General features: G+C 45.4%; 1 pseudogene; it reads left to right on the top strand.

The window, feature by feature from the left end:
- Nucleotides 1–190: 190 nt before the first annotated feature.
- Nucleotides 191–27,395, top strand: LOC120659883 (annotated as a pseudogene).

The raw sequence follows: 27,395 nt of genomic DNA, 5'->3' as shown, positions 1-27,395 counted from the left end.
GGAAGAAGATGAATAGTGCCCTTTTCTGCGGAGGCGTTGAATGAGGGCATCTATATCGCGACTGCCAAAGTTGCAGTCCTTACTACGACTGCACCTGATCCCGGTCCCCCCGCCGCCTCCACCGCCGCCGCTCTCCTCCTCTCCCACGCAGCTACAACGCGGCAGCACGCGAAGCCTTCCGGTGCCGAAAATGGGCCACAGCGAGGGTGAGCGCGAGCACGGGGCGACGACCTCTCCGGCGACGACTCCTCGTGGAGCGACGGTGTATGGTCCGAGGACGATGACGAGGTCGGAGAATTTTTGACGCCTTTTGTCCCTGATTCTTTTTGGTTGCGGCGTTCTATTTTTGAGCAAGTTTTGGGGGGTTCCGCGTGGGCTGCAGGAGTCGCTGTCGTTCGAGGACAGCGGCGAGGGCTCCGGCTCCAGCTCCAGCTCCGACGCCGAGTCGGACGAGGGGGCGGCAGAAGAGAGCGACTCGTCGGAGGATGAGGTGAGGCATTCGCTTTCTTTGTGTTGGAGTTAATTAAGCTGCTGATTCGCGGACTGTTTCGTTGCTCTGCTCGGTATTGCTTGCCTGAGTATTTGAGGTTGCATTGAGCTAGTACTTGTTACTGCATTTGAGTTGCTTAAGCTGCGAATCGTGCTCCGTATTGCTTGTCTGAGCATTTGGGGTCAAATTGAGCTAGTTGTTACTGTTGTTTGCAGGTGGCGCCAAGGAACACCGTCGGGGACGTGCCTCTGGAGTGGTACAAGGACGAGGAGCACATTGGGTACGACATTGAGGGGAGGAAGATCAAAAAAGCGCGATAGGGAGGGCTGTATCGAAGCCTACCTTAGAAACGCGGATGACGACAAGAATTGGTACGGTTTGAGCTTGCTCTGTTGCAGTCACTCAATCAGCTTTCATCAATTCTGACCGCTGTAGAATTGATGAATGATTTAGCTTTGAGAATGGTCCCATGGCAATGGCGCATGTTTATATTGCCGCATGTTTATCATTTGTGATGATTTGCATAGTGGTTGGTAACCTAACAGGAGTTTTGTAGGCTGGAAAATAACATCAGCATATCACAAACACGTTGCCCTGGAACTTATGAAGCTTGCATTGGAAGCTATTCTCTAATTTACACATCTTTGGAGTGTTGCTGTGCTAATTTCTCCCTTGTACTTTTAGCGTGTTAGGATTAACATCTTGTGGCCAGAATTGTATTCCTGGAGACTACGGAGTTATAACATCTTTATGCTTATACATAAAATCTCCCACATTAAAGATTACTTTTTTTAAAAAAATCTAGCTCTAACTGATTTCAGCAAATTCATTGTGATCGATTGTAACACCCGTATTTTCAAATTAGGAGCCTAAATAAATTTAATTAGGATTGTTAAAGGTGCGATAAGGTTTTATTTAATTTCTTGTTGATTTTAGAGCATTTGTCGGGAATTAAATAAATTATTTAGCCATAAAATAAATGTAAGGAAAATAGGTGTGTGCATCTCATGCTGGTTTGCATTTTTATTTGCTTGTTGTTCAACTTAAATTCAAATCCTTGAGTTTGAATTTAAATTGATAGTGTTTGAATCGTTTCAGAAAATGAGAAGGCTTTTCTTTTTCCCTTTTTCTTTTCCAGCCCAAACCGGCCCATCTTCCTTTTCTTTCCCGCGGCCCGTTTCGCTCGCGCCGGCCCAGCTCGCGGCCCAGTCCGCTCCAGCCTTTCCTTTCCCTTCTCTCTCTATCGCGTGGGACCCATCCGTCACCCCCAACTTCGGGGAGGACTCGGACTCTCCCCGAGTCCGGGAGGAGCACGCGCGCCGCCACGCCTCCCTTGGGCCCGCACGCCAAGGCCCGCGCTCCGCCCCTATAAAAGGGACCCGAGACCCCCCCTTGAACCCCCATCGAACCGAAGCCGCCGCCTCCGCAAACCCTAGCTGCGCCGCCGCCTTTGATGTTCCGCCCGAGCTCGGGTCAACGCTGCGCCGCCGTTCCGTCGCGCCCCCGCCGCTTTCGAGCCCTCCAGGAGCTTCGCATCAAGGTGGTGAAGCTCTTCGATCCCTTTTCTCCTTCTATCTTGTTTTTTCGCGCGCGCATTAGCTCGTCGGAGCAAGCGCCGCCGCCGCTCCGCCATGCGCCGCCGCACGCCCGCTCCGCTCGCCTATGTCCCTCACAAGCCCCGCCATCGAGTTCGCGTGCTCGCGCGCGTGCTCCCAGTCCAAGATCCGAGCCTAACCCAAGTCCGGACGGTCATTAACGGCCAAGTCCGGCCATCTCGCCGCCGCAGGCCGCCGTTCGCCACGCCACCGGCTGTCCAGCGCCGCCGCTGTCTGCCCCAACCCCCTCGCAGCCGTCGAATCTAAATCAAACGGCCCAGATTAGATCCCATCCAGGTCAACCAGCCAGAAAACGGTCAACCCAAAGAAATTTTGCAAAAGAGTCCCTCTGTTTTATCAAATTTAACCCGCCGTCCTCAGCAGTTCAAAAGAATTTATGAAAGAGCCCCTGTTTTTATGATTTAGCCCCTGAGTATAAGGTTTAATTGCGTTTTAGCCCTTAGATCTTGTTTTAGCCATAACTTTCTCGGTTTAGATCCGTTTTCGATGATCTTTGCGCTCACGCGATCGTTGCAACGAGTAGAATAGTTTAGTAACATCTTTTTGTACTGTTTATATTGTTTGGTGTACTGTTTCTTATTGTTTGTATTTGTTTGCTTGCATGTGTGTGTTTGGTGCGATAGACGATCCGCAGTTCGAGGAGCAGCAGCAAGATCAAGACTTCGGAGGACCGGACCAGCAGCAGTTTGAGGAAGGCAAGTGGACCCTTGATCATGTTTTTGACCCATGAAATCACCAAATCTATCACATTTACTTTTATGTACATGCATGTGTCTATAATATGATGGGAACCGAGTTAAGGACATGCCTAGTATTGATTACCTTATTCCTTGATCAACTTGGGTTTATTTACATGTTGGGTAGCTATGCTAGTCGCTTTACCTTGGTTATGGGTGGATGATATTACAAATGATATACTTTTTTTACTTCATGTTCATGATGGCTTAATGTTGTTAATCAAGATCATATGTGTTAATTGGAACATGGAGAACCACCCAAGAAAACAGTACAACCACAATTACTATATGGCTCTGGTCTTGGCTGATTAATTAGAAACTCTAGCTTGTGACAATCTTACCGAAAGGGCAAGAGGGGATGCATTGATGGGATATAGCTCAGTCCTCTTGGGGCAATTGGTATTATTTTATGATCCTTTGGCAAGGTATCACCTCATTAGGGCAGTGTTATGACCACTTTGGCTTGAAACCTTAGTGGGTTGTCATAGGTTAGGGAATCTTTGTAAAGGCCTCGTAGCATTCCTATGCAGTCATACCTAAGGAAGTGTGATATGGTGCTTGGCCCGCACTTGCATGGTTGGGTTTAAAGTTCTTCGGAGCTTTTACGCGAGTTGTGGTGAAAGTGTACAACCTCTGCAGAGTGTAAAACTAACCGGTTAGCCGTGCTCACGGTCAAGAGCGGCTTGGACCCTCACATGATAATTGAACTTGAAGTTGATCTAAATCGATGCTTTTACTTATGGTTATGTTGTATATTTTCATATATACTTATCTTATGGGTTTAATGGTATATATTTATATCTAGTTAATGCTTGCTAATAAAATATGATCAACTAAAATTGCTGAGTGCAGTTAAACCGTGTCAGCTATTCCTTGAATTAGCCTTGCATATATTATAGTTGTTTCCCTACCACTTGTTGAGTACCAACCATAAGTGTACTCACCCTTGCATACTTGCTGCTCAGACCGTAATAACAACTGCCCGGAGTTTCCTGAAGACTTCGAGGATTTCTAGGCGTATGTCTCCCAGTCATCTGCCTGTGCTGAAGAAGATTCCGCTGCTACTCTTTAGATGATTATTTACTCGTTTAGGATATTCGGTTTTGTAATAAAGTCTTTAATACTCTCTTTACGCTTGCACTAGTTGTGATATTCACTTTATGTTTAATCATATGTGTGTAAACTGATCCTGGCGCACATATGAGATGCATTCGGTTTGTCTTCATAAACCGGGTGTGACATCGATGGGGTAATAACTTGTGTTAGTCTCATCTTTGCTTGGTCAATATGGTGACCTGTATGATATTTTCACTATTTATCCTTGTTTACACCCCGGGCCAGTTACAGTGGTTTGTGTGGCCTAAATGTTGTAATGGTTTGTTAGATCCATTGAGGCTTTATGATGCGTACAGCAGTAGCAAATATAAACTTAACAGTCAAATTTAGCAGCTCTAGGTTCATCATTTTGGGTGAAGCGAGGATGGAAGCTAGAGAGTTTCTACATGTTTGTAGACTCATCCTGTGTGTGGGTTGGGCCTTAGCCTTTTTTAGAGCCTAGAACGTCACTTAACATATGTTTGTTGTATTTGACCATCTTTTTGGTTATTACTGCAAAAAGCCATACCTTAAATTATTATTTATTTTATCTGATGTAAAAATTTGGGCTTTCAACTGCTATAGATTCAAGAGTATGTTTTGGACTTTTGGCTGTGTAAGACGTTGCCTGGTCAATTGTCTTTGTTTGTGTAACGACTAAAGGTCACTGCTGGTTGATGTTCTTGGTGAGATTGTGTTCAATACTTTGGCCTTTCTTCTCTCTTAATGCAATGATATGCGGATCTCCTGCATATTCGTGAATTTTTAGTTACCTGACTTTTTTTACATCTGTAAATCTTACAACAGGACAAGACATGGAGTGGAAAAGTCCTTGAAATTCATCAATTTTGATCCAATCCAATCTATCTACATGCCATTTTTGTACATTTATAATTTGCTTAGAACATGCAATAAGAAAGCTTATTACAATCATTTTGATTCGGTGCTCCAGACTATACACCTTTAGGTTTTTTTTCCCAAAATATGCTTGAACCTCTTAAACCATAACTATTAAAATATGGAGAAATTCGTATCTCCCTGTGCCAATTATGAGATGTATCTGATTGTTTACCTTGTACCATTTCTTTGTCTTTACACCTTGTACCATTTGGTTTTCTGTATTTAGTATCATTTTCTTTGCTCATTTATTTAATCCCATAATTTATTTTCTCCATCATCAAATGTAGGAGAAAGATCTATGATGAGTATAATGATGAGGAGGTTCAGATTACAAAGGAAGAGGCTAAGATAATTAGCAGATTGTTAAAGGAAAAGACTCCACATGCCAATGTTGATCCATATCCAGAATGTACTGCAATCATTATCTATTATATATTTACTTAAGGTGCTGTGTTTAGATGATAAGTGAATGATTGTAAAGTGTCCTAATATTATCTTTGTGGATGACTGAACACATATGCTCGTGATTTCAATATAACTTTAATGAGAACTCAGTTACTTATTAGCTTAAGTACTATGTGAAAACGCTTGCTGATTCTTTGACGACATATGGCTAGTGTATAACTGTTGACATAGAATCGCGCCAACACACTCGAATGCGCTAGAACGCGCAGGAGATCGTCAAAATGATCTGAACCAGCGATGCCCTGGCGGACCGGTCTGACCGGTGTGGAGCAGAGAACCGCGAAGACCTAGAAACGCGAGCTCGGGAGGGACCCCATCGAAGCTTGCGCGGTTAGGGTTGCTCTGAGGTCGGCTGGCCACTCAGAACGTCTTCAAACGTCGTCGAGACGAAAGAAGAAAGCAATCTAGGGTTGGAAAAGACTAGGGTTTGAGAGATAAAAAATAATGCGATATTTTGATTGATTCGATTGGGAATACCTCAATTGGCCTTAGCCTTTATATTTATAGGCCGGGGAAGTCGTACCCCTCTCCAAGTTGGTTTATACAAGAATTTCCAAAATAAAACGAAGCCTACTCGGATTACAACTGGACAGACCGGTCAGACCGGTCGGCCTCTGAACTGCCAGAATTGGCTGTCAACATATGCCCCCCCTACTTTTTGGTGAGTTTCACAAGCCAAAAAGCAAGAACTATCCTGATGTACATGTTTTACACAGAGCATACAAGTTTTAAAAAATAAAACTATGGGTGATATTCAATACCGGCCATCTTCGTCCTCATGCACTTTGCCATACGCTAGGATATAACTTCTTCAAGTACCTCCCATTGATAGCCCTTGGTAGACGCTCACCTTGCACTGTCTCCACCATATACGAATTACCAGAGATAACTTTGATAATCTTGTATGGACCCTCCCAACTTGGCGACCATTTGCCAAACTTGTTGCTTTTCATCCCAAGAGGCAAAATTGTCTTCCAAACCAGATCCCCAACCTGAAAAGATTTAAGTTTTACCCTTTTGTTGTAAACTCTAGCCACCCGAAGCTTGTCTTTCTCAATCTCCTTCAAAGCCTTCAAACGCTTGTCGGTCACCTCATCAATATTATCCATCATCAAATCATGGTAATCAACAGCGGAGAGGTCATTTTTCTTTGCCAATCTATATGCGTCCAGATTTACCTCAACAGGTAAAACGGCCTCTTGACCATACACAAGCTCAAAATGAGTAACCTTAGTAGCACCATGTCTAGATATACGATGAGCCCACAATGCTTCGGATAACACTTCATGCCACCTCTTAGGATTTCCTTCTATCTTCTTCTTGACACGTTTGATCAAAATCTTATTACTAGACTCGGCCTGCCCATTGGCCTGAGCATAGTATGAAGATGAATTGAGCAACTTAATCTTATAAGATTCGGCAAAGGCACGCACCTCTTTTGATATAAATGAAGAACCTTGATCCGTTGTCAAAGTTTGTGGAATGTCGAATCTATGAATAATATGCTCAGTAATAAACTCAATTACCTCCTTATGTGTCATATTCTTCAAAGGAACCGCTTCGGTCCATTTAGTGAAATAATCCGTAGCAACCAACATGAAGCGATGCCCCTTTGAAGATGGATGATTAATTTGTCCAATGAAATCCAACCCCCAACCTCGGAACGACCCTGGTTTAATAATAGGATGCATTAACGCAGCAGGCACCAATTGCAAATTACCAAACCGCTGACATTCTTCACACCCTTTATATTATTTGAAACAATCGGATAGCATGGTGGGCCAATAGAAACCGGTCTTTCTAAGTAACCACTTCATTTTGGGAGCCGATTGATGAGTACCACAAATACCTTCATGAACCTTACCCATAGCAACCCGGGCATGATCCGAGTCTAAACATTTGAGAAGCAAATCTTCGGCAGTTTGATGATAAAGCTCATCGTCAATTAAAACATACTTAAAAGCCAAACGCCGAATATTTCTCTCCGCTCCACGACCAGTATCTCTCAAATATGTTATAAGAGGGACCCTTCAATCCTGAGCTTCGGCTGAGACAATTGAATCATCTTTCTTGGCCGAATCAAAACCAACAACTGCATTACCGGTCAGACCGGTCTCTGGACCGGTCTCTGGACCGGTCAGACCGGTCTCGCTGACCGGTGCATCCAGAACTAGACGCTCGGCTTTCGTTTGCATCGGCTTGCGAATATTGAAATATTTTTTCGTAACATTATAGCCAGATGCTTGCTGAGCCAAAGTATTTGCCTTTCCATTCTCTTCCCTCGGAATATGTTTGATAATAAATTCATCGAAAGAAAAAATAATATCGAGGCATTTATCAAGATATGCATTTAGAGAACCATTATAGCACTGGCATACCTTAGATACTTGCTGCACCACCAAAAGAGAATCTCAAAAGGCTTCAACATGCTTCACGCCCATGGATTGCAAGAATTCCAAGCCAAATAGAAGAGCCTCATATTCAACTTGGTTATTTGTGCACTCTTCTTCCAATCGGTTTGAAAATTCAAAAACAGCACCATTCGAAGAAATAAGAACAACACCAATCCCTTGACCATCATAACAAACCGATCCATCAAAGTACAACTTCCATGGTTTACAAGTAATATAGCCGACTTCTAGATCATGTTTGTCATTAATCCGATGCTCAATAATAAAATCCGCTACAATTTGGCCTCTCATAGATTTTAAAGGTTCACAAGCCAAATCATATTCAACCAAAGCATAAGCCCACTTGCCGATTCTACCACTCAAAATCAGTTTTTGTAACATATGTTTCATCACATCGGTTTGACATACTACTATGCAAGTACTAGATAGTAGATAATACCTTAATTTGGTACAAGCATAATAAAGAGACAAACACAACTCCAAGAGGACACCAAGCAAATCATGGAAGATTAAATTCATAGATCTTTGATAAGTAGCACCCGCATTTTTCAAACCAAAAGTCATAACAACCCACTCAAACAAGCCGACAAATCCTGGACATCTAAAGGCCGTTTTAGATATATCTTCTTCGGCCATGAATATTTGATTGTAACCGGCGTTACCATCAAGAAAACTGATGACACGATGTCCGAAAGCCTCATTGATCAACATATCGGCTATAGGCATAGGATATTCATCCTTGGGAGTAGCTTTATTAAGATCTCTAAAATCAATACACACTCTAATTTTCCCCGAATCCTTTTTCTCAACGGGCACAATATTAGAGATCCAATCAGCATAACGACAAGACCGAATAAATCCAGCATTAAGTAAACGATTAATTTTAGTTTTAATTCGGTCATAAATAATGGGATTGAAACCCTTAACCGGTTGTTTATAAGGTCTAAAACCGGTTTTAATCGGTAAACTATGCTCAACAAGATCACGACTTAAACCGGGCATTTCATGATACTCCCAAGCAAAGCAATCAACATATTCTTTCAATAAATTAACCAAATCGGCTTTATATTCAGCCGATAAATTTTTGTTTACAAAGGTCGGCCTAGGGACAGTTCCATCACCAATGTCTACCTATTCGAAAGGATCGGCCAATGCAAACCCTTGGCCCAGCTTGTCTAGATCATCAGAATCTTCAATGGCTTCACACATATCATTCGTACGCGCCCGATACTGATCTAGCCTCTGCTGTAACCACTCTGTGTTGGACCGGTCTGACTGGTCGGGCAGTCCGGTCTGACTGGTCGGCTCTCTGCACTGGTCGGCACTGGACCGGTCTGATCGGTCGGCACAAGCGGTCTGACCGGTCGCTTCTGGAGCTTCTGTTGTACTCATCTAATTTACAATAAATGATTTAGCCGATTATCCATCGGCTTTAGTACAGCAGAAACAAAACCATCTGAAGTGTCCCATCATAAGAGAAGACTTAAAAGTGATACAATATTAGTTCCATGAGGCTAATAACACTTTTATTACATCAGATGGTACATCACCGTACAACTCTACGCGGAAGTGGGCAGTGAAGCGCCACTATCGCGAGGATAACAACTAACACCCACACAACGATATTAACTACGAAGAGGGGGTCATCAGAGTCTTGCGCCATACGGAATTTCCTGCGGGTGACCCTATCCATAGGCAAGGTTGGGTGCAGGACGGAACCTCTACTCAACGTCTTCGGGAACGAAGTCTGGATCTTCCTCTGTAAAAATTAAGAATGGGGTGAGTACAAATGTACTCAGCAAGTCCAACCACACCCATGGAGGGGGTGTAAACAGAATATAATGCACAGGGTAAATCAAGGATGAGACTAGGGTTTTATTTGCGGAAAGCAAATTTTGATGCAGGGGTTCATTTAAAAGAAAGGATTTTCAAAGCAAGTTTTCTTGTACCAAGTAACATGTAGTGTTGATCCACACAGGATCCAAGTTTTAAGTTGCTACCGGACTCCTCATCCGCCATAGCACTCAGCACAAGTGTCGGACACTTTTCCCAAAACAACTCACGCCAACCCGTCCATTCCCAGAAGAAACACTAGTTATGTGACCACACCGTAACTCGCCCAGTACCGTGGGCACGGCTATTCGAATAGATTTTAACTCTGCAGAGGTGTGCAACTTTACCCACAAGCGGGGTACCACAACACGATCACCTTAGTGTCGGTGCAGATTCCAACAAAGCCATTACCCACCTTAGTTAGACCTGACTAGCCACCACGGGATCTACCAAGGGGTCATCGACCTATCACCGAGGTATAACCGGGGCATAAGTCACACAGAGCATATCCCTTCTCCTTGGTCACTGTAAGGAACATGGCACCATTTATGCCATTTCAAGTGATTTTGGTGATCAAATGACAACACAACACTTGGACTAATATGATTGTTAAGATGACCATTCTCAGGCTTTTAGGTTCAAGTGATGACAAAGAGAAAGAGAAGATAGGCATAGCAAGACCCGAAGGGCTGCCCCTATGGGGGTTCAAGCTCTTCGGATCAGGAGCACCGGAAGAACCGATGCCTTAGCATCGGTGCATCCGACGCTTGTCGGAAGAACCGACGCTAGGATATTTGGTGCAGGAGGGAAACGAAGCCAAGTCAGCCTATATGCACCGGTTGAACCGACGGTCCAAGAAGAGGGCATCGGTGCATTGGGCGTCCTTTGTTCCAGAGACGATGTCAAGTGCCCAGGAGAAGTTTCTTCAGCACCGGTTTAACCGACGGTGCATCGGAGTATAGCATCGGTGCAATGACGTCAGCGCCCAGGAGAAGATTCTTAAGCACCGGATGAACCGGTGATGCATCAGTACAAAGCATCGGTTCAACCGGTGATCACTACGTCAGCTGTCAGAAGCTCAACGGCTACTTTGGTTTATGAGTGACCGGATGAACCGACGCTACCCCTGCCTGAGGCATCGGTTCAACCGGTGATACGCAGAATTTCAACTGACCGTTGGAGCAACGGCTACAAGACTTGGTGGCCTATATATACGCCTCACCCCGGCCATTTGAAGAGTGCTGGGGTTGCTGGACATCCCACACACACCCAAGAACATCTCCAACCACTATAGAGCTTCATTGTACATCATATAGGCTTAAGCACACTTGTGAGAGTGCTTAGTGCTTGTAATAGGGATTAGTTCTTGCGAGAGCTCCCTTGAGAGAAGTCTTGCTGCGGCAAGCAACTTGTGATCCGTCGTGTGACCCTCCGTCGTGGTGTGGAGTGGCAACGACACTTTGTGTGGGGGAAGAGGAGGCCCCCTCCTTGGTGGAGAAGCTCCGTAGTGGATTACGGCCGGGTGACCGAGAGAGACGGTGGCGGTGCACGAGACTCGGTGTCTTAGGGGCACTTGCCTTTGCTTGCCGGCATCGCCTTGGTGGCGAAGTGCAAGACGGTGATCGGAAGAGCCTCGGTGTCCCGTGGACGTAGGCGTTCGTGCCGAACCACGTTACATGACCGTGTCTACTCGGGAGTTTGCATCCCTCTTGCACTTACCTCTTTACTTACCGCTTTACGTTTCCGCATTTACTCTATCTTGCATACCTTTACTTTCCTAGTTAGTTTGATTTGGTTTGGCTAGGTTGTAAGTCTTTTAGGGGTAAGTAGAGAGTAGCATAGATAAACCTTAGTCATAACTAGCATGTGTAGTACGTGTTAGGTTTATCTTATGCAAGTAGTTTGAGCCCTAGGTTAAAAAGCGATTAGCGACCCTATTCACCCCCTCCCCCTCTAGGGTCGGACACCCCGGTGATCCTTGTGAGATTGGGTAGAGTCTTTGTGAGATTGGGATTAGGAATAAGTGATGTTTAAGTTTTTTTAATTCGTATTTTTGAAAAGGCAGAATCTACCTTCTGCCGAAAAGCACACAGTCTACCAACATGCACACAATCAAGCAAAAAACAAGCACACACAACTTTATTACTGCAAGGGAGGGTACAACACGGGGACGAGATTAAAACGTGTACTACACGTCCGGGTACAGGTTCGCACTTAAGGGTACAACTTAAGCCAAAGGGGCTGGGAGGGTACAACACTGGGATGACGTCGGGCATCCTACTCGCGGGGCGAGCCTTCTTCTGGGGCGGAGTGTGCGATTAGTCCTTGGTCGCCGTCCTCTAGGTTTCCGTTTTCCTGGGGTTGCGTAGCAGCCTCTCTTTCAATGGCGGCAGTAGACCTCTCAGGGTTCTCGGGTGGGGCTTGTGGGGTTCTCAAGAGTGGTCCCCATCCAATGACGGGCGTCCCGAGTAGAATATGGTCTGCCCCAATTGCCGGGACTGGCGTTCCGCTTCTGGTCCATTCTTGCATACACCGGTCTCGAGCTTGCCTGAGACTCCTGAGCAACCATTACCGCGACTGGCATTCCGCTTCTGGTCCATTTGCTGCTGACCACGGCTGCGGCTCTTGCCTCGGCATGGGCTGCCCGGATCTGTTGCAGTCTTGCCGCGAGCTCTGCTTGCTCGGCTCGATGGGTCTACTCTCTCTCAGAATGTTGGCTTGCTCATCAAAGAGCTGATCCAAAGAGTCTAGGTAGGCAACCACTTGGTACAGAGGGTCTTCTTCATGGCGGCGCCATTCTAGACTTCTCATGCGAGCCTCCCAAACTGGGGTTCTGATGGCTGGCGGGAAGAACCTCATTAGTGTGGGGGTGAGGTGTCTTTCAAAAATCCGGCATATATAATGGAGCGCCTTCCTGACGGCCAAGGGATAGGTGTCCTGGTGCCTAAACCCTGTGGTGGTCACTTGCCATGGCTGGATGTCGGTGTAGCGATCACTTCTGGCGATGACCAGGATCACCCTGCAGCAGAGAGTACCATGGTGCTCGTACTCTCTGCTGTAATACCTTGGGCGTTCCGTAACGCCAAGGATTTTCAGGGAATTGATCAAGAGGCTGGGGAAACCAGGTGCAGCTTAGCAATTGCCCTGGGTCCATCCTTCCTCAGCCATCTGAAAACAAAGATAGGGTGAACAAGCTTGCACAAATATTTGGGTACGAAAGGGGGTAGTTGGTATTTATTATTACAACGTTGTGGGATACATATTTTAGGGATACACGATTATTAGGTTAGGGTTCTAGCTTGGAGCGCTACTCTTATCATGGGGACTCTTCTTCGGTCTGGATAGGGCTTTTCTTTGGGGGAAGACACTGCTCCATCATAACATCTTCGGTCTGAGTACCCTTATCCCAATAGGTCTGTTCGGGTTCTTCTTCTTCTTCTATCCATCCATCTATTCCTCTGCGAGCCTCGTATTCTTGCCATTGGGCTTGGAGAGCGGCTAGGGAATACTCGGCGCGTGCGGCTCTTGTCCGTTGTTCCTCCTGTTCTTGGGTTGCCTTTTCTGCCCTGTGGATTTGGTGCTTCAATTGTGCCGCATGTTAGCGGTAAAGTTCATCCAGGCCGGTGAGGTAGATGGATAGGTGGGAGACCGTATCTTCTAGGTCTTCTTCTTCTCTGCCAAGTCCTCTTATCCGGGCAATCCATGAGCGTCCTCTTCCTTCAGTAGGCGGGAAAAATCCCATAGAAGTCCGCTGAAGATGATGCTTGTAGATCACACGCAGACGTCGCAGGGCTTTTCAAGCGGCTTTTCTGTCGGTGTCGGGGAAGCGAAAGCCAGTGGTGGAGATGAACCAGGGGTCTACGTCAGGGTAGCGGGTGCTTCTTCCCACGAAAATCATCACGTCGCACCGAAGAGTGCCCCTGGAGTCGTACTCCCGGTAGACATACTCTGGTGGGTCCACCATTCTGATGCGTTCCAGGCTGAGTATCAATAACTTAGGAAGGCCGAACTCTGCATAGCAGATTCTGCCACTCCATCCATTGTCAGCCATCTGGAACAGGGCAAGAATCAGCGGTGAGTTTATGTGTGGAAAAAGGATTAAGTAGGGAAAAATCCTAATGTGAAAAGGCCTGAAAAGGGTTTTGATCCTAAGGGTCACGTCCTATGGCCAACCTACGGCTTTGATACCATCTGAAGCGTCCCCTCATAAGAGGGGACTTAAAAGTAATACAATATCAGTCCTAGGAGCCTGATAACACTTTTATTACATCAGACGATACATCACCGTACAACTCTACGTGGAAGTGGGCAGTGAAGCGCCACTATCGCGAGGATAACAACTAACACCCACACAACGATATTAACTACGAAGAGGGGGTCATCAGAGTCTTGCGCCATACAGAACTTCCTGCGGGTGACCCTATCCATAGACAAGGTTGGGTGCAGGACGGAACCTCTACTCAACGTCTTCGGGAACGAAGTATGGATCTTCCTCTGTAAAAATTAAGAATGGGGTGAGTACAAACATACTCAGCAAGTCCAACCACACCCACGGAGGGGGTGTAAACAGAATATAATGCACAGGGAAAATCAAGGATGAGACTAGGGTTTTATTTGCGGAAAGCAAATTTTGATGCAGGGGTTCATTTAAAAGAAAGGATTTTCAAAGCAAGTTTTCTTATACCAAGTAACACATAGTGTTGATCCACACATGATCCAAGTTTTAAGTTGCTACCGGATTCCTCATCCGCCGCAGCACTCGGCACAACTGCCAGACACTTTTCCCAAAACAACTCACGCCAACCCGTCCATTCCCAGAAGAAACACTAGTTATGTGACCACACCGTAACTCGCCCAGTACCGTGGGCACGGCTATTCGAATAGATTTTAACTCACCTTAGTGTCGGTGCAGATTCCAACAAAGCCATTACCCACCTTAGCTAGACCTGACTAGCCACCACGGGATCTACCAAGGGGTCATCGACCTATCACCGAGGTATAACCGGGGCATAAGTCACACAGAGCATATCCCTTCTCCTTGGTCACCCATTGCTCTCAGCTCTCCGGATGGCTATCAGACTAACTAGTGGGGTTTATGCTAAGTCGTTGCCCATTCAACGGTCGAGTGGTTTGCATGATAGTGGAGTTAGGTGAGACGACACACCAACTCGGTCCTTACTTGTGACAAGATGGATATCTCCCTTCCTTGCTTAACAACACAGGTTAGAGCACACCATTTGGCAAATCACACAGAAGTGCCATCCATCCTGTCTAAACTTATCTTTCGAAAATTCCACATTTTTCCCTTCCCACACACTCACGCATTTTCCGTTTATAAAACAAGTTGTATCGTGTTTAATGTCCTAAGCATTCTAGCGGCGATTAACGTCCAAACACATTCAGACATTAATCTAGGTGGCCAAGGAATGGTTATAACAAATCAAGGGGTGGCTATCCAACCATGTTTTCAGCAAGCAAAATATATGCAGTTTTATAAAACAGGCCAATAGGTTGTGTTTATAAAAACTAGGACAAAACATGCATCAAAGGGCGGGATTGAACTTGCCGTCTTCAAAGCCATCCGGGAGGTCCTGATCGAAGTACTGTCCTTCGGGCTTGGGGTCGCAGAACTGATCCTCATTCGCTTGCTCACAGTACTGCTCGTCGAAGGGCTCTCCCTCGTTCACACCGTGATCTATGACGCATACAAACAAACGCACAATCAAGAAAAAGAAATAAAGGTTTTATCGTTGAGCTCGAATCGGAAACAATTAAAATATGGAGATAGGAGTAATATTTTTGGACGATTTCTTAATGGCATGGCCAGAATTATAATAGGAATGGCGTGGTAAAGGTTCAGGTCAATTGGAGATTGTTTGGCACATGGAATGATAAGTTAACCGGGTGTTTAGGGTCCAAACAAAGGTCCAGGGACTTATTTGTAATTAGTGAAAGGTCCCGATTGGAATTCTAGAGAGTGTTTAGGTCAATCTAGAAAAAGGTAGGGGTCTATTTATAAATGTGTTATATAGTGGAAGGGTCTGTTTTGAAATATAATAAAAGGGAGGGTTTCTTTTGTAAAAGGACTTGAGAGGTGAGAGGCTTCTTTAAGAAATAACGGGAAAGGCAGGGGCCTAAAGGCAAAAATGCCTTTCTTCTCCCTTTCCCCTCACTGGGAAATAGGGGAGTGGCGCGGGGTTGCCGGCGGTGGCCCTCGCCGGCGGCCTGGGCCTCGGGGGCGGCCGGGAGGAGGGGAAAGAGAGAGAGAGAGGTTCAAGGGGTCGATTCGCCCCTCGATTTTGGGGAAGGAGGCCCGCAGGGCGGAAATCCATGGCGGCGGACGGCAGCAGGTGGCGGCGGCCATGGTGGCGCCGCGGTGGGGCTTGACGGCGGCCAAGGAGAGGAGGGAGAGTGAGAGGGAGGCGAGGGGGTCCTAATGCACCCATTGCCTTGGGCAGAGGCAGCGCGAGGAGGCGGCTCCGTGGTGGCCGGCGTGCTCGGCGGCTATGGCGGTGGTGGCGGCACTGGGAGCTCGCGGAGGAGGCTAAGGATGGTGGTGGAGGTTGTGGTGATGGCGGAACGCGGCGTGGAGGTCTATTTAAGGGCGGGGAAAGGCGGTGGGGCGGTGGCCGCGTTAGTGGTGGCCCGGCGAGCTTCGCAGCCCGCCTTAATGGCATTGGAGCCGGCTCGGCCATCGTGGAGCGGCGTGAGCACCGAGGGCGTCGACGTGCACGTGGAGGAGGGGACATGCTGCTGCTGTGCTTGTCACCGCGCGGCTCGAGCAGCGAGGCGGCGGCGCTGTGAGCGAGCAGTGCGCGTACGGCGGCACGGGCGGCGAGTCGGCCAGGCGAGCACAGGAAGGCGGTGGCGATGCTCTGGTCGTCGGACGGCACGGCCAGCGGCGCGGCCGCGTGGAACGCATGATGCGCTGGGGCCTGTGCGCGTGCGGTACGTCGACGGGACGAGTTGGCAGCGAGCGGGCGGCGCGGCGCGTTTGGTACATCGCGTGTGCGCGTGGACGGGGCGCGCGCAAGCGGCAGCAGGCGAGCGCGTGGGCAGCAGGCACACGTGTGCCGTGCGTGGGGTCGGCCGGGGCAGAGCGCGCGCATGGAGCAAGGACGGGGAGCGGCCGGTAGCGGGCAGCGAGCTGCTCTACAGCGTGCGGTGCGCAGCAGGGAGGAAAAGGAGGAGGGAGAGAGAAGGAAAAAGAAAAGAAAAAGGAAAAATAAAAGGGGAAGGAAAAAGGAGAGAGAGAGAGAAAGGGAGATCGACCGGCGGATCTCGCGGCGGAGACCGCGGCTGGACGCGCACGCGCGCCGGTCAGGCGTGATGCGTCGGTCGGCGGTACGCGACGCGCGGAATAGGAAAAAGAAAGAGACGAGACAGTGATTTATTCTGATGTCGGGACCGGTCTTTCGGAAGATCAGGAGATCGGGTGGGAAAAGTCTGAGCTCAATGATGAAAATTATTTTAGCGCGTGATTTAATTTTAGTGAATTTTTCGGAATGTCACACCATCCTTAGTGCAACTAATCAAATCATAATCGGACAGATCCACGCCCGATAAACACTTGATGTTGTCGTGTGCACTAATACAATCCTAATTGGCTAAAGCAACAAAGGATGAAGTGTCCCCATGGAGAATCTCAACCTCATCGCCGATCCACTGAACAAGAAACTGATGCAAGGTAGAAGTAACGCACTGATTTGCATGAATCCAATCCCTCCCAAGAATCAAATTGTAGTTACCTTGCAAGTCCGAGACGAAGAAAGCCGTAGCAAGCGTCTTGCTCCCAATGGTGAGCTCCATGGAAGCAACTCCCTTAGCGCTAAGGGGCTCGCTCCGTCCAACACCACTGACCGTCATGTTTGTCGTGATCAAGTCCTCGTCTTGGCCACCAAGCTTCTTGTACAGTGAGTAGGGCATAAGATTTATATTGGCCCTACCATCCACTAGCATGCGAGTCACCGGCCTCCCGTTGATGTGTCCCCTCAGGTAAAGAGCCTTCAGATGGTTGTCCTTCTCGCTTGGCTTCTGGAACACAGCTTCATGGGGCCCAAACTGAAGATGAGCCAAATCCTCTTCCGGAACCACGAAGTAATCCGAAGACAAGTGCACCACATTAATCTCCAAGTTGGTGAACTCCGGAGATGCTTCATAATCCACCAATTCCTCGTCTTCTGCTGTCAGAGTAACTGCTGGGGCTTCGTCAACAGAAGTAACCAAAATGGGCGGTGTCGATTCGGCTGCTGGCTCTGCAGTAGGCTCTATTGGTCTGACCGGTTGGTCAGAGCAGTCTAACCGGTCTATCTGACCGGTCTGACCGGTCGGCTGCGGCGGTCCGACCGGTCTGGCTGGCTGATCAGCTGTCTTGACCTTCCAAACCTTGCTCTGAGGGAACATGGACCTGTATCTGTTGAAGTCCTCATCCCTCATCTTCTCTTTCTCCTGCTCCTTCTTTTCTTTGTTGCGAAGGCGCTGCAATTTCCTCTTCTGTGTATGAGTTAAACCCGAAGGGCACCACCTAGGCTGATGGTACTTGTCCGCTGCGCTCTTGCTGCTACCAGCCTCATTATCATTAGCTATGAGTTGCTTTTGTGAAGGAACATCAGCCAATTCTTCAATATCCATCGGCTTTTTGCCCGTGTCTTTTATGGGCACTTTGATTTCACCGATTTGAATAACATCGGCTTTAGACTTCTCTGGATCAGCAACAGGCTTCTGCCCCTTGACGCCATACTCAAACCTTGGAACAGGAGCCTGGCCCGGCCTCTGGTGAGACCGGTCTGACCGGTCCATGGTGACCGGTCTGACCGGTGCATCCTGCAGCACTGGACCAGATTGGCATGGCCCCAATCGGTCATGCACGGGTACTCTGGAGCTTTCTCCTTGATAATATGGAGGATAAGGCATTGGAAAGCACTGCAACCATATCCCCCATGCTCCCATGCCGGATTTGTCGCATTTGAAGCCGGAGGCACCCATGGCATAGTAGCACACATCTGGGGAGGATACAATACGACAACATCACCCCTGCGCCTGTTGGATTCCCTCCTTGGGGACACTGGACAGTCTTGACGCGGTGGTGATCGCGGTCTCTTTTTTAGCGGCCGATCATTTTGAACGGCATTTGTATACTTGTTCAACAACTGGTTGAAGGTGGGCTTCTAATTAGCAGTTCTTCCCTGCACCTTTACCTCGTTGGTCTTCCAAGTACCCACTTCCAGACGCTTTGGCTTGAAAGTCCGGGGACGGTCACCAGAGCGGTCTGACTGGCTGGAGGAACCGGTCTAACCGGTCTGACCGGTCGTTCTTGATCAGCAGACCGATTTTCTGGTGGAGAGCTTCCTTGCCCCCTGAGTCTGGGATTTCTGACTATAATCTTCAGAGTATCCTTGCCATCATCAGTCTTCTCCTTGATGACTTCCTGGGCAAGGATTTTGTCACTTGTATCCATCGGTCTTGGATCACCGATGATAACATTCTTCCCCTTAGCTCCTTCGGCTTGTTCCGGCCGAATGAGCACCTTTGGATTGTTCAATTCCAGCGTATGAATAGGGAAAGGAGCCTTGTCAATTTGCATCTCAGAAAGTACCAATCGTCCTTCATTAATGGCCGATTGTACCTGTCGACGAAAAACATTACAATCATTAGTAGCATGAGATGTAGAGTTATGCCACTTACAATATGCATGTCGTTTAAGTTCGTCGGGAGATGGAATAGCATGTGACAATCGGATGTTACCATTCTTAAGCAATTCATCAAAACTCCGATCACACTTAGAAACATCAAAAGTAAATTTCAGCTCCTGTTGCCGATTCTTTTGAATCGGCTTGAGAGACGGAACTGAACCGGGTTTGGCCTTTGATGGCCAAACAAACTCAGCAACATATACTTCCTTGCTATCATCGTCCGAACTATCCGATTCATGATCAAGAATATGTGTGTTGGACCGATGAGGCTTGAAAGTATCTTTGGCATTTTTAAGTTTAAACTCTAAACCCATGACTTTGACTTGCAAGAAATTCACAGTATGATATTCAAAGCCCTCGAGTTTCTCTTTCAAATAAGAACGTAAACCATTAAACACCAAATCCGCCAAATCCTTTTCGGAAATTGTCAAACTAAAACACCGATTTTTAATTTCTTTAAATCTTTTGAAATAATCCGAAGAAGATTCATCACATCCTTGCTTAATCGATGTTAAGTCCAACAATTTTTCTTCAGTTTCCCCACGAAAGAAGTGATCATGAAACTTATGCTTCAACTAAGCCCAATTGCGAATAGAATTAGGAGAAGCGAGGAAAACCAAGAGAAAGCCATTCTAGTCAAAGATAAAGAAAATAAACGCACACACAAAGCATTATTGAAACCGGCTTCTCCTAATTGCAAGACATATTGACTAACGTGTTCCCAAGTTGTACGAGAATCATCACCATTAAATTTAGTAAACTCAGGAATATGCCAACCAGCAGGAAAAGGAGTAAAATCAAACTCAGCGGGATAAGGTTTTTGATATAAACGTGTAGTACCCATATCCACCCCAAGCTTACTTTTAATCGCATTTGCCAGATCCTCTTTGAACTTAAGGAGATCGGCCTGATAGTGCTAGCTGGTATAAAACTCAGAAAAACGATGTGCATTAGAATTTCCATGCGCCATCATCTGTGAAGAAGTCGGGATCGGTCCTTGGTTAGGTCCAGATCCTCGTGGCCCTCCCGCTACAGTAGTAGTGCGAGGTGGTGTATACAATGACAATTCATTAGTTCGGCTAGGGGCAGCCGAACCTGGAGTTGTCTCGAGAGGCGTCGGCGACGGTACTGAGTAACCGGTCTGACCGGTTTGATAACCGGTCTGACCGGTCTGTGGGACCGGTCCGGCTGGTGCTGTGTGCACGGTCGACGGTGGCGGGGTTTGCCCTGAGAACGAGTTCAGCGGCATACCATAGAGTGGTTCAGATGTGAACTCAGGGGTAGCCGAACTCGGATCTAATGAGTTAGGATCTGACATAGGTTGTTTACCTTTTAGCGCATCAACATCACTACTCAATTTAATCAAAATGTCACCCGCAGCAGCTTGTGCAGCAACAATCTTTTGATCCATTATGGATGACATTCTATCAAACATATTAGAGGGAGAGAGGCTTACATTGGGGATCTCTTCAACCTTATCCTTGCTAAGCATGAGAGATGGCAGTACGAACTCCTCCACCCTCTTGATGAGGCCACCACGATCCTTCTTGAAGCCTTTCAAGAATTGTGCCTTGACGCGCTCCTCCACAAGAAGGTAGGCCTTGTGCTCCTCTTCGGTGAGCTCCTCCATTGTAGCCGTCATGATGTTTTCCTTGTCGATCTCTGAAGAGCCCATCTTCTTCAAGGAGTAGATTAGATCGGTTTTAAAACCAGATTAATCTGTCCACAGCGGAGTCGCCAAAAAGTATGTTGACACAGAATCGCGCCAACACACTCGAATGTGCTAGAACGCGTAGGAGATCGTCAAAACGATCTGAACTAGTGATGCCCTGGTGGACCGGTCTGACTGGTTCCGCAGACTGGTCTGACCAGTGTGGAGCAGAGAACCGCGAAGACCTAGAAACGCGAGCTCGGGAGGGACCCCGTCGGAGCTTGCGCGGCTAGGGTTGCTCTAAGGTCGGCATGCCACTCAGAACGTCTTCAAACGTCGTCGAGGCGAAAGAAGAAAGCAATCTAGGGTTGGAAAAGACTAGGATTTGAGAGATAAAAAATAATGCGATATTTTGATTGATTCGATTGGGAATACCTCAATCGGCCTTAGCCTTTATATTTATAGGCCGGGGAAGTCGTACCCCTCTCCAAGTTGGTTTATATAAGAATTTTCAAAATAAAACGAAGCCTACTCGGATTACAACTGAACAGACCGGTCTGACCGGCCGGCCTCTAAACTGCCAGAATTGGCTGTCAACAATAACTTAGTTTCGCTGATAATAATCTGTACAGATATACATAGTTTTGAATTTGTTATCCATGGTGCCAATTAATGCTATCCAGATTCATGCAAATGAATTGTTCTTTTACCATTCAATGATTTCTCTCTCCTTTTTTTGGCTCATGTGTTTATAGTACCTGGATGCAACATACTGACAGACTTTTATGTTTTAGGATTATGTTGATTGGTTTGAGTATGAGGATAAAGGCCATCCGCTTTCTAGTGCTCCTGAGCCAAAGAGGCGATTTGTGCCTTCAAAGTGGGAGCAGAAGAAGGTATATCCTGCATTTCATCTCTATCCTATTTTGTTAGATCATTTTCTTTATCAATCTGACTGTTTGTATGAATGTTGTAGTTCTTAGTTCTTTCCAGATCTCTATGTACTGATTCATTAAAATAATTGATCCCATTAAGCAGTGTTTTATATGCGATGATCTGATGAATATTCATGAGTGAGATATTAAATTCGTCTTGTTGTATTCCAGCATTTGGTGGTGTTTGGCATCTAGATATTAAAGTTAGGCACCTAGCTGACAAAATAAAAGGTGCCAAGGCAGTGGATAGGCACTTGGTGGTGTTGATGTCCTGCCACACTGATTATGGGCAGTAATCCGCATGTCTTAGTGGCCACCTCCATAGGTGGTGGTCCAACTCTATTAATAGCATAGAATTACACAGAATAACATTTAAAAGAATATAGCCATACATGCCATCACTCATTCACTCGCTATCACCTGGAAGATATTTGGTTTCCTAGGCAGTGCCTAAGCAGCTGCTTGCTAGCTGGCAGCCTTTATTAATCCTTGGGTCGTAAAAGGATAAACACCACTAAATGGGCTTCCAAGCGGTGGTGGCTGCTAGGATTAGAGGTTAGACTAGGGAGGGTAGAACTGGATCATTTCACTGTTTATTCTTAATTTTTTTTCTCGAACACGACTGTTTATTCTTAATTGTAATCATATCTTCAACAACAGTAGTAACTCATTTATTAAGAGTTAGCCTGATTCTTTGGGATCAATTCGACTCCACCTGACATGCTCGAGCCCACCTAGGGCCTCTCGTCTTTGAAAATACCACATTTTTAGGAAGTAACAGTTAGTTGTGGTATGACTGAGTTATGCATTCACTACTGTTGTGTTTGATTTTTGCATTCACTAGTGAATTTGTAAACTGACATAACTTACTATCATTCTGTTGTGCAGCTTCTTTTTTGTTTGAACAGGTAAACTTTTGTGTTGTGGATCCTGCATGGTTATTTCAGTGACCACAGGACTTGTTTTGGATCTTGTCTCTTGAGCTGCTGTGGATTGTATTGCATCTTAATTCAATTGTGCACCGTTCAGAAATTTGAGCTCATGTGTTCTGGTGGCAGGTTGTTAAGCTTGTAAGAGCCATTCGTAATGGATGGATAAAGTTTGATAAGCCAAAGGAGGAACCTAACTTATATCTATTGTGGGGAGATGAAACTGATACAACAGATAATAAGAGACAAGGCTTGAGCTACAATCCTGCTCCGAAACCTAATTTACCAGGTATTTTTCATTCTTTCTTCAGAATTAGCCACTTCTATAATAATGTTTCAGAAATTGTGAGAACATGTTTTCACTGAGTCTTCATATACATTTTAAAATTTCTATTGTTCCTTTATGGTGAATATCAGGTCACGAAGAGTCATATAATCCTTCTGTTGAATACATTCCCACACAAGAGGAAATAGATTCATACCAGCTTATGTATGAGGAGGATCGTCCGAAGTTTATTCCAAAACGGTATTATATCTGTCATGCTTCCTTTTCATTGTCCATTGTCTTACATTGTCTAATATCTGTCATGCTTCCTTTTCATTGTCCATTGTCTTACACTGTCTAAGTATTTTGACATTTGAGTCATTCACTTCACCAGATTTGAGTCCCTTCGAAGTGTACCTGCATATGAGAAAGCACTGAGGGAAGGTTTTGATCGATGTCTAGATCTGTATCTATGCCCTAGAACCCGCAAAAAGCGTGTAAGTAGAGCCCCTATGTTATTTTCATTCCAATTATTTCTTTGAAAGACACTATTTGTCTCTAATTTGCACCAAATATTTGACAACTCCATAGATAAATATTGATCCCGAGTCACTCAAGCCCAAGTTACCAAGTAAAAAGGATTTGAGGCCATACCCGAAAACTTGTTACCTTGAGTTCAAGGGCCATACGGGTCCTGTAAAATCAATTTCAGCTGAAATGACTGGGCAGTGGCTGGCATCTGGTATGCGCTATTGATAGTTTTTCTGTCTTTTTGGTAATATTGTTTTATGTATTTATCTTATTGTACACGCAGAGAATGTTCTGATACCCAAATGGGCTGATATTAACTAATGCACAAAGAACCCTGATATTGTACTCGTGAAGTATTTTTTTATTCCATATATCATTGCTTAAAATAGTAGCACTAGCTAAATCTCAGAATTTCTTCCACAAAAATAATAGTTGTATAGTTGTTTCATCATTGTACCACAAAGAAGAAGTTCAGAATTTAGGTCAGCTTGGCATTGCAGGGAAATCTAGAGTTCATTTTTTTTATATGGAGTGGAAACCATCTGTTGATTCAAATGGGAACAAAGGTGAAAAGTTTCATAATTTAACCACTAAGCAAAACTTGTATTCTTAATCAAGTCAGAAAGTTCTCATATGGGGGATGAATTGATTGGTATGATATGCAAAAAGTAGTAAATCGAAGTTGCTTTTGAAAAAATGACTACAACTGCTAAGGTGACCGTAAAATCGAGGGCTGTGCTTAGGTACACATGGAATATTGGGTAAGCTGCGGCATGTAAGGTTAACTGCTGCGAGCCTGTTTTCTCTGCTTTAGAAGATCATTTCGTAAAACTTAGTGTTCCACTGTTAAGTTAGAATTGCTCCTTTTCTGAAGGTTCTTCCGATGGTACAGTTCGTGTTTAGGAGGTTGAAACTGGTCGCTGTCTTAAAGTTTGGGATGTTGGAGGTGATGTCCGTGTCCGTCATATTGCCTGGAATCCTGCACCTGACAGGCCTATTCTTGCCGCTATTGTGTATGCATTTTTCTATTCTAGCATATTTTCCTGTCTGTAAGCTTTATTTATTCTTGTCATTCATTTTATTTGGTGCAGGGAACATGACCTACTACTTCTTAACGCTGGGGTGGGGAGTGAAGAAGTGCAAATGAGGGCAAAAGAGCTCCTCCAGATTGGTGAAATGGCTCCTCAAGATGATACCGGTTTGTTGAATTGTTTTTTTTTAAAGCACCCAGGAGCACTGGGGAGTCATGTAAGATTTTGGGCGCTCACGCTGACCGGACTCAACGCAGACGAAGCTGCTCGAGTAGTCTCGAAATGCGCTATACCGAGGCTTACGCACACCACACCCACGCACACACGACAGCACACACGCACACGGCCTCAGCACCCGGTGTGGGACGGGGGCTCAAACCCCCACCGGTAGCCTCCCATCCTCGGGAGTTACCACTGGGCCAGAGGCCCATCCGCGTGTGTTGAATTGCTAGCCAATCAATGTTTTCAGTATATTACTGCCTTTTCCAGTCTTCTGAAATACTATTATTATACTGCAGATGGTAAGAAACCAGCTGTGAGGTGGATGAAATATGAAAAACTTGATGGAATCACCTTGATTCATCATAAGGTCTGGTACCAGATTGTTACTTCAATTTTTTTCACTTTGAACTTAATAATGTTTTCCTTGCTTCCCAGTCTATCTCTTGTTTAGGCTGTGTCAAATGTGGATTGGCATTTTAAGGGAGATTACTTCACCACAGTTGTGCCAAGTGATATCCTTTTGTTTTATTTCCACCCTTTATTTAGGCTGTGTCAAATGTGGATTGGCATTTTAAGGGAGATTACTTCACCACAGTTGTGCCATGTGAACACCTTTAATTTCCCACCCAATTGTACACCTTAATTCCTTTGTACGTGATACAAAAGCTGTACTGTTGCATCAGCTCTCGAAAAAGCACTCGCACCATCCTTTCCGTAAACTGCCAGGGCTTCCTGTTGCGGCAACATTCCATCTAAGTCAGAAGATGTTCTTTGTTGCTACTAAGAAGTTTGTTCAGGTTTATGATCTCCAAAAGGCTCAGTTGGTAAAGAAGCTAGAATCAGGTCTCCGTGAGATTTCCTCCATCTCGATCCATCCTGTTGGTAGGTCACAATTAACAAGTCAGCTCGATAGTGGTTTTTCAAATTTGGAATTGTTCCATGGAGTTGCTTTGAACTGATTGTACATGTTCGTAGGTTAATATCATTTTTTGACTCTATAGGTATTGTAATTATTTCCCATTTCTTTTATGTAGGTGATAATGTTATTGTGGGAAGCAAAGATGGCAAACTGTGCTGGTTTGATACTGATCTATCAACGCGACCATACAAGACTCTAAAGTATGATTCTTCTCTTATTTCAATCCCCTTTCTTTGAAATAAAAAGACAAGTAATTTTTCAAGATCTCTGCCTGCATTGCCCAGGTTACAATATAGACACTGTTAAATTCTTTGCATGGTATATGAACCTTCCTACAGGCTGGATGCTGGAAGTTATTTCCGTGGAAAAATAATGGAAATGAATATTGAGATGCATCTTAAAAGCTGATTTTCGTATGTTCCACTTTCTTTAAATAGCAGTGATTACCTACACGAATGTCTGATGATCATAATTTCTTCTACCAACTTAATATTTTGATAAATATGTTGCAATATTGGTAAACCATGGTGTTTTGCTACCTGGATGATGTGGTTACTGCTTGCACTTTTACAATTGTTTTTTCTCGAAAACTGCACTTTTTTGCAATTGTCAATCAGCATCTTTTTTTTGTCCACTGCATTGTGAAGGTCAAAGTAGTCTCTTTTGATGTAAAATTCCGCCATTCTATCTGGCAGTTTGTCATGACTCTGTTGCTGCTCTTTTCAATTTGTGCAATACCAGTAACCTATTTGCTAAATTACAGGACCCACTCAAAGGATATTACCAGTGTTACTTTTCACAGAAAGTACCCTCTTTTTGCCTCATCCTCCGAGGATTGTACTGCCTATGTATGTCATGGAATGGTCTATTCTGATCTTAACCAGAACCCACTTATTGTACCATTGGAAATTCTTCGTGGCCATTCTAGTTCAGATGGAAGAGGTATGCATGGCATTGGTTCAATAATTTTCACTATTCTCATCTAGATTTTTGTTCACTTGCATAGATTTTTTCTTGTCTTCATCCATGCAGTTCAGATACTGGTCTTAAACCCAACTATGAGGCTACAGCATCACTTATCGTTCTGTATTGTTGGGAAACACGTATAATTGAGATAGCTGTAATTTCTGTTAATTAAAATAGTTGCATCTGTTACTGTCAATTGGATCGAGTGGTCTTAGTTTCTCTTTGGGGTGTGTGTGGGTGTGGGTTGGGGGGGGGGGGGGGGGGGCATCTCTGTGAGTGCGCAGGTGATATTCATGGCGGGACAAACCAAGAACTTCATTCTTTTAACAGAAATATTTTGTTAGGTTTTGGTCTATTAATTGATACAAGTTCATTGCGTTCCTTTCCAGACATCTCACGGAAATATCTAACCACTTTTCTTGGTTTGCAGGGGTTTTGGACTGCAAGTTCCATCCAAATCAGCTTTGGTTGTTCACTTCTGGTGCTGACTGCGTGATTAGACTATACTGTGACTAAGCATTCCTGCGAGGATGATACATGATTTTGCCAGGCCATATGAGTGTATAACGCGTAGGGTGTCTATGGGTCTCCGTATAGCGATGATAGCTATATTCTGTTAAGTACCTACCAGAAGGGTGGATAATGTTGCCAGACAGATAGGTGCACATGTGTGAAGCCATCAGTTTTGATACCAGTTTTGTTGCGGA

The sequence above is a fragment of the Panicum virgatum genome, chromosome 2N (assembly GCF_016808335.1).
Source record: "Panicum virgatum strain AP13 chromosome 2N, P.virgatum_v5, whole genome shotgun sequence".
In the NCBI taxonomy this organism is placed as follows: Eukaryota; Viridiplantae; Streptophyta; class Magnoliopsida; order Poales; family Poaceae; genus Panicum; species Panicum virgatum.
The sequence above is the reverse complement of the archived record's forward strand: the minus strand, read 5'-3'. Positions and strand labels throughout refer to the sequence as shown.